Below are 8794 nucleotides of genomic sequence, written 5' to 3'. Positions count from 1 at the left end.
GTTACCACAGCTATTTCTGTGCAGGCAGTGAAAATAGTAACAATTAGCAACTGTATCAAACAGAAGACAGGGAAGGATAAGGTTGCCACCTTTTTATTTGGCGAACACTGGACCAAAACCACACCCCTTGCACCACTCACAGCACTGCCTCTCTCCACCCATTTCCCCACTCACTCCACGCACTTCCCTATCCATGTTATGACATCAGTGCATATGTCATCATGAGATACAATGCCTTTTTTTTTTTTTTTTACAAGTTGTTTAGAAAGTCCTAGTTTCCAATGCATTGTGTTAGTGATGTTTTCTATTAAAAATCAAGCTGTATTTTACAAACTCTGGCGTTCTATTTGTGCACAGAATATGTTTGGGAAGAATACCCGAGTTTGTAGAGTGTTTTCTGGACTACCAGACTTACATTATGATTTCTGGGTCATCTGGAAAAATACTGGACAGGTGGCTTCTAGGGGGGAAGGCACAAGAATGTAACAAACAGAAAAGAAACAGAGAGCGCACTAACACTTGTTTCAAAATAGTAAGTACAGCTTATGTAGCCACTGGCAAATAGAAAATAATGCTTTCCACGTATACAGCAGATGAAAAACTGGTATAATATAACACAGGTCCTGCAGCAAAAATCACAAATACTCACTACAGTGAATCAAATTTACAAGACTACTGTGCCAGAACAGGCAAATTTATGTAAGTGTTACTGCTTTTAGCTGGAAGAAAAAAAAAAAGCAGGACTTGTGAAATCTTGCAATATCATGCGCTAAGGGGTCCATGTAACCTTATCTATCTTATCTGTAGTTTGTAGTATCACACTTAGATCTATCTACTGTACTCCTGATAAACCTGAACTGCAAAATGTGTCTGTATACATAAAAAAATGCTGTTCTTCAAACAGGGTAAAAGCTAGTCCTGAACTGCAGAATGCAGCTGTTGTGTAAAATACTGTCCTACCTGGATCAGATCAGGTTGCTGTATACCGTACGTGCTGTAGTCCTTTCTACGTTATCTCTCAGTAGCTCATTGAGCCTTTCTGTTTTGTTACTGTAAATGTCTCATTGCTTAACTGTTTACTGTACTTAAGTTCTAACTGTATTGTATTGTTGTTATAATTTCCTGGAGCTCTTCTCGCTGGACATCCCCGAAAAAGGGTTAGAACAGCCCAGCTGAACTTTCATGGCAAAGAAAAGCAATACATAAATAAATACTCATACAAAGGCCCCAGTATTCAACATAATAGAATAAACTAATCAGTTAATGAGTTTACTCAGCCTAATATAATACATTCACTAACTTATAGCAACACTTTATAAGCATTTTCTGACTATCTGAGAGTTGCAGCAAACCTTAGCATTCACATTTTGATCCTTACTTGATCTCACACAAGAAGCACACAGTCTCCAAGAAAAAGATCTATATAGTTGAGTTCCAAGAAAAAGATCTATATAGTAGAATTTATGCATATCTATATCCATATCTATAAATCACAATTTATAAAAACTTAAAAATGTATAACCATGACAATAATCCATCCACAACTTCTTTTTCCCATTTTTGCATATGGGGTCAAGGTATCACTTCAACAGTGACAATCACTGAGAGCCAACATTTACAACGCTGGGTGGCTAACTGTGCTGTGATAATTCTTCCACACCACACACTCACACCTATGAGGAACTTAGAGTGTCCAATCCACCTATGACATGTCTTTGGAATGTGGGAGAAAACTGGAGCATCCAGAGGAAACCAATACAAACACAGGGAGGATATGCAGACTCCACACATCAGACACCCCAGCCAAGAATCAAACTGGGGAACCTCTTACTGTGAAGCCACAATGATATCCTTTGCCCCATTGTGCTGCTGTTCACTCCAAGTATGACAAAAATAACATTTAACAAACAATACAAAACTGAAAAACACAAACAATAAATCTAATTGACAATAAAGAAGCAATGATATACACAATCTAAAATTATCATATAAATACCACATCTTAAGAGAATTATGAAAAGATATGGTACCATACTTCTGATCAACTGAAAAAAATATTTTTTCTTAACCTCTGATAACAACTTAAACTTCTGGAATTATTAAAATATTATACAGAAACTTCAGGACAGTGGCCTAATGGATAAGACTCTTGCCACCTAAGCCAGGGATTGTGGGTATGAGTCCTATATGGGGTGACATAATCTTGAGTTGAGAATTGGCATAATGATTAAGGTGTTTACCTCACAAACAGGTATTGGGTTTGATTCTCACTAAGGGAAATTGGCTAAGCTTAAAATAGTCCACAAGGGCAGCTAGCTTAGTACCTACCTATGAACATATAAACCATTACTCAGTAGATAGCAGCGCACTTTGCCATTAATGCTGGAAGATCAGAACACTGGGAGTTCTATTCCCACATCAAGTGCTTGGATTCATTTTCGTCTGGTACTGACATTGAAGTGCTGCACTCCTGATTATGCACTCTTTGGATGTAACACTAAACTGAGGCTCTAGCTACCTGAGCTGGTGGCTGTACAGGTGAATGCAAAAGATCTCACAGCTTCTTCTTCTTCTTTCGGCTTTTCCCGGTTAGGGGTCGCCATAGTGGATCACCTGTCCACTCATGATTGGCAGTGGAGTTTTACGGTGTCGAGTTGCCAGCCCAGTGCCCAACCTTCCACAGAAGGTACACATGCACACACTCACACCTAGGGCCAATTTAGAGTGTCCAATCCACCTACAGCATGTCTTTGGGATGTGGGAGGAAACCGGAACACCTGGAGGAAACCCACATGACCACAGGGAGGACATGCAGACTCCGCAGAGAGGGCACCCCAGCCAAGAATCGAACTGGAGAACCTCTTGCTGTGAGGCAGCAACGCTAACCGCTGCACCACCGTGGCCATCCACAAAAGATCTCACAGCACTTAACCAAAAGGAGTATGGAGCACATTACTTATATATTTACTGTAATATGAACAACTATCAGAGACTCTGCTTTGTATTTTAAGTGCACATTATTTACAGTGAATTATTCGTTTGAAAATAAAAAAAAGTAAGAATAACTGCTGTATTAAATCTTGAAAACAGAAAAAGTCTCCTTGAAGAAAATGCTGTACAGTTCATAATCCTTTTCAGGTCAACAAACTCAAACACAAAACCTTTTATACCTGGTTTTACTCCTTATAAGCCCCGTATGTGCATCTCACCAGTATTTCCTTTTTCTACCAGAGAGGTCAACATCACCAGTACTCAGTCTCACACTGTACAAACACCTGCCTGTACATCTCCCCACAGCCTTTTGTCTCTGCCAGGCAGACTCATATCTCTCTCTGTCTCTCTCTGATCCCTCCCCCTTATTAGAAAGAGGAGTGGTCTTTCACTAAGGGGAGGTACAGATCATCCTTCCAGACTGCCCCAAAACTGCAGCTCTACATACCATGCAGTAGTCATTAATGTACACTGTACCACTATAATATATGCATATTTACATTTTAAGGCATTCTTAACTTCCTTAGATATTCTTACATCCTTAGATAGATATATACTAAACAGATATAAACAAATAGTGTGGGAATTTCCTGGATGCCCTAGATAAACTTCCGTTAGTCATAATGAATACTACCTTTGGTCTCTCCTGAAAATAGGTCATACTCCTTGTGGAACTAATCTGGTTAATAAAAAAAACTAAAACAAACAAATAATTAAATAAATTAAAGAATACTCAGTGGGACAGCAGCTAGCATTGCTGACTCACAGTGCTGGTGGGGATGTCTTCCACAGAAAACCTGAGTGTGTCCTCTGAGGCCATGTGGGTTGCTGGGTGCTCCAGGTTCCTCTCATATCCCAGAGACAAGCTGTAAGTGAATTTGTGATCCTCTAAATACTATATTGTCTTTGTGTGTCAGATGACTGTGTGTGTTTTGGCATCCCTGTGGCCCAGTACTGGATTAAGTAGGTATTCAGTGAATAACAGAATGAATAAATCACAGCAATAATTCTGTGTTCTTTACATCTACCTCTGTGAAATTTGCCTAAAATTGCATTCTGCCAGGACAGTTCACCAGGGTATGTTTTTGTTTTGGTTCCCCTTCATGTCATCCTATGACTCTCTACTCCAGTGTCCCACATCTGCCAACACCCCAGGACTTTACTCCATATGGGTCGGGGCCAGAGTTGAAACTACTGGCATCTAGATGTCTCACAATCAGCTGGGAGATTGTTCAGTTATGCTCTTCCCTATTTCTCCCTCCCCTATGGTCTCTTTGTAATGTCCAGAGGGTGGATATACTGGGAATGTGCCAATGTATTGACCAGGCTCTGTGGCAGCTCAGTCAAAGATCCCACCTTATTAATCCCTCTTTGGACTATGCCCCCCTTCTTTACCCATCCCCAATCTCCACGATGGATCATGCAAGGAACACCTCCAAAACCAACTTTCCCCAGGACAGTAATGCCCATCCCTCTTCTGCAACTTTGTCAGTCACCAGAGCCGATAGTCAAACCCAGACCACCATGGCTGTAGTAAGGGCTTTATCCATCTACATGCACCAAAGCAAGTTCACCAGGGTGCTGATAAAGTACATATAATTTGCTACTGTAGTACATACCAAATGTCAACATTAGAAGATGAAAAACAATCATTATAAGCAAATTATATTTATTATGGCTAAAGTTAAAAGTAAACCAAAATATGAATATGCACTAAACTTTTTTACACATCCTTTGCAGTGATTGCAGACTCATGAAATATCTCACACTCACAATCATAGTGAAAGTTACAACTCAGAAAGTAAAGAAACTTTATCTTATTATATCAAAATTTAAAGCACCAAAGAAAAAACAATACAAACTTGCTCACTGTCAAATAAAGGAAAATCATATATAGATAATTAAAATAAGTGCACATCAAATTAAAATTAGTACATAATAAACAAAATTCTCAGGTAGTCAAATTATAATGCTTGAATCTAACAAATTAATTAATAATGCACCACTCGTACCAACAGGCAATTCTGGAGGATCACTTATTCATGTCAGCATTGTTTAAGATTTGGGAAGAAGCATAGTAACATAATATGAGCAACCAATCCAGAAACTCAACATAAAACAGATGAATCTGCTGCAGATGGGAACCAGTCTTCTGAACAGACTTTTGTTCACTCACATTTATTGCATTTTGATTATCTAGTTCCAAGCATCATCTATCAGTTCAAATTCTTCCTATCCACCCTTATAAAGAATGCAGTAATGAAAGGAACTTATAACCTCACAAGAGACTAATTTATTTCACTTGTTGAGGTGTATATATATATATATATATATATATATATATATATATATATATATATATATATATATATATATATATATATATATGTATATATATATATATATATATTTTCTTTTTTCCCAAATGCACTGAATACTTTGAGGAACAAAGATCTCAAACTTAGTTTATATTTAGCCTCGTCATTTCCAGGATTGCAAATGTGGTCTTCACAAGTTCAAAAGGAACCCTACAGGCAGCTCCAGCTACTACATTTGTTTGCTGTGTACTTTTTAGGGGGCAACTTAAGAGATGAAGGTGGCAATCCCTTTCCTCTGAGATATCAGGAATGATATCTTATGCAAAGCAATAGAGCACTTTGTGATTACACTCTTGAATTCAGGAAAAGGATATCTTTATTAAATACCTTTCTGCCATAAAAAGCTGCTTAACAAACTTTCCTTAAATGCATCTTATTGAGCTCCAATCTCGTACTACCAGTATAAAAAGGTCACTACAGAAAAGTAGTGAGAAGTTAAAACAGCTTTAAAAGCTGCCAAACATGTCTGACTGCCATATTTAGTGTGTGTTTGTGTGTATGTGTGTAGGCGGTGGGTATTTTCCTCTGGCCTTTGATTTGTTATGACTATTTGGATTAGAGAAATGATCTGTCCTGCTAGTTTTATATTAAAATTGTTTTACTGCAGGAAATAGGGTACATACATAGGTAATGCAAGGTCTCTTGTGAATTAGCTGTTTCAAGTGCAACCTGCTTCATCTGCTCTACCCTACCTTGCTGACTGCTTTCATGGAATCCTAAAGTTAAATCTGCTAATAAAGTAATCTGTTGGATGATTTATTTAGTTGCTAATATGATGTTGGTAGGAAAAAGGTGGCTTTTATATAAAACAAGACAGGAGAAGTAATGTTTTTCATATGCTGTGCCACTTTTTAGAAAGAAAAAAAAAACAATTGCTATGGAGAATTGTTCTTGAACTTTTTATGTCTTTTGTTGTTTCTCTGTGTTAATTTTTACAACAAAAAATAGTTAAAAAGATCGTATTTTCCAGTCCACTGTCTTTAGTTATATATCACCTGCCTAATCCCTGATGTTACACCTCTTTTCTTTAACAATATGAATATTCATGGTGTGCTGAGCCTTTATTTATAGTCTAGGTTACCATGTCAGGAGCACTTCACTAAGTGATCATAAGGAACTTGACATACTTCTTTTGACTGAGCCCCAGTGGGATCTCACCAATACACTGCACAAATAGCCCGTGATACTGTTCTCTGAGTAAACATATCTTGCAGTACACAAAACCAGTTTGTATTGGATGTTGCAATGTCCATTCCCTCTGCACTTGATTCAACCTGGGGATAATTAAAACGATGTTCATTATCTACCTTTATTCTTCCTAATGGCAGCCCCCACCAAAAGAAAAAGACATGTTTTCTCCCAATTCCGAGTACTGACATGCATAATTTTGCACTTTTTTGTCTGCACTGGACTTCAGTTAACAGCAATTTACCAACCTACAAATTGTACTTGTTCAACCAAATCATGTCTTACAAAGGTAAACTAACAAACAAATAAATAAATGGTCCCAGCTCACAGAGCTGTTGCACTGCATTAGTCAGTGACATGTAATGCAGCAGTTCTTCCCGAATGTCACACTGCACCACTGTAACCAGCAAATTCCCTTTGAACTTCATTGTTTTCAGTTCCATAATTACACCCTGCCTGTTTCCTACTAGTCCATGTAATGTACAGTGGCAATATCTTGCTACTGTCCAAATATGACTGCAGCTAGTAAGTTCTACTTGTCTGTGTTAGTGGTGACCTGTTTGTCACTCACATTACACTGGCAAAACCTGTCTTTGTGAACCCACTCTGTTGTCCTCCTATTATACAACTTGTACTTAGGAGCTTTGTCTCGTAATTCACAACTTTCAAATAAAAAACAACAGAAACAGGTAAGCACTTTCAGGTAAATCCCTTCATCAGACAATTAACACAGCATCAAGGTCAATATTAAAAAAAACAGCAACAACCAATAGAATTTCAGCAATGAACTCTTGACCTCTTCAGGGCAGGTTTGAGAAGTACACCACCATTCAAGCCAGGAGCCTGATCAGCCCTTAGCTCAATAATCCATTTGGCTTCATTATTCTTCTTCTTTCTCGTTTTTTCCACTTCGGCTTTTTTCGGTTTAGGGCCACAACCATGGATCACCTTGTCTGCACATTGAATGGCAGTGGAGTTTTACGGTGTCGAGTTGCCAGCCCGGCGCCCAACCTTCCACAGAAGGCACACTCACACGCACACCTAGGGCCAATTTAGAGTATCCAATCCACCTGCAGCATGTCTTTGGGATGTAGGGGAAAGAGAGCACCCGGAGGAAACCCACGTGACCACAGGGAGGACATGCAGACTCCACACAGAAGGCACCCCAGCCGAGGATCGAACCGGAGAACCTCTTACTGTGAGGCGGCAATGCTAACCACTGCACCACCGTGGCCGCCCAAATCCATTTGGCTTCATTATATTCAGTCAAATTTACAATTTTACCCCCTAGTGTTCAACTTCACAACCTGCAACACCATAAAATTAAATACATGTCCTTCATTACTTTTAATATGTTTTCATAAAGCATTGTGAGCATCACCCAAACATATTGCTGAAAAAATGCTTTAAAATCCTGTCTTTTAACCAACAGTTGGTCTTTTCTACATAAAAAGAGCAGCATGACCTACACTGAGCTAAATAAATAACATTCTTGGTCTGCTAGTCTGCATAATGAGTAAAAGAATATCTTACATTGGTACTGGGGTGAGTAAAAAAGTTTTGCCTCATAATGCAAGTACAAGCCTTACAATGTCTGCATGGAAAAGTACTAGTACATTGATGGGACATTGTCATAGAAGACTTCATTGTCATACCTTTGTCTCTACATAGTAAATCCTTCAAGTTGTTATTATGCCTAAAACTAAAAGAAGGATATGTCTGTATAACATTGTTAAGTTTTTCATCAGTAAACAAAATTTTCCAATTATTGCATATGATCTGGCTCACCCCCTATATTATTACTATACCTTAAAACCATGCGTGGCACATTTGCTTGTGTGCCCCTACCCTAGAGGTTTGTTGTCCCAATGTAACATTGGAGAACCATGGTTTCGCTTTTGTGGCTCTATCCCTCTTACTGGCCTCAACAGTCTTCCGATTATAACCTCTATTAACAAAATTAGTAGCCAACTGATCAGACTCCTTGTTAAATTGTTCTTCTTCTGTACATAATCTAGATGCTCTATATGCCTGACCTTTTACAACATTTTTAAATAAATGCCTAGGGTGCATACTATCAAAAGCTAAATAATTATTCCTCCAGCAGTCCTTCCTACACATAGAAGTCTAAATGGTAGTATCGGACCCTCTCTTCAATCGCACATCCAAATAATCAATCTCAAAATTTGAACAAGACATACTGACTCTTAAAAAATCTGTAGTGGCTCTAGATAGGC

The sequence above is a fragment of the Protopterus annectens genome, chromosome 7.part0 (assembly GCF_019279795.1).
Source record: "Protopterus annectens isolate FY-2018-M chromosome 7.part0, PAN1.0, whole genome shotgun sequence".
Taxonomy (NCBI): Eukaryota; Metazoa; Chordata; order Ceratodontiformes; family Protopteridae; genus Protopterus; species Protopterus annectens.
The sequence above is the reverse complement of the archived record's forward strand: the minus strand, read 5'-3'. Positions refer to the sequence as shown.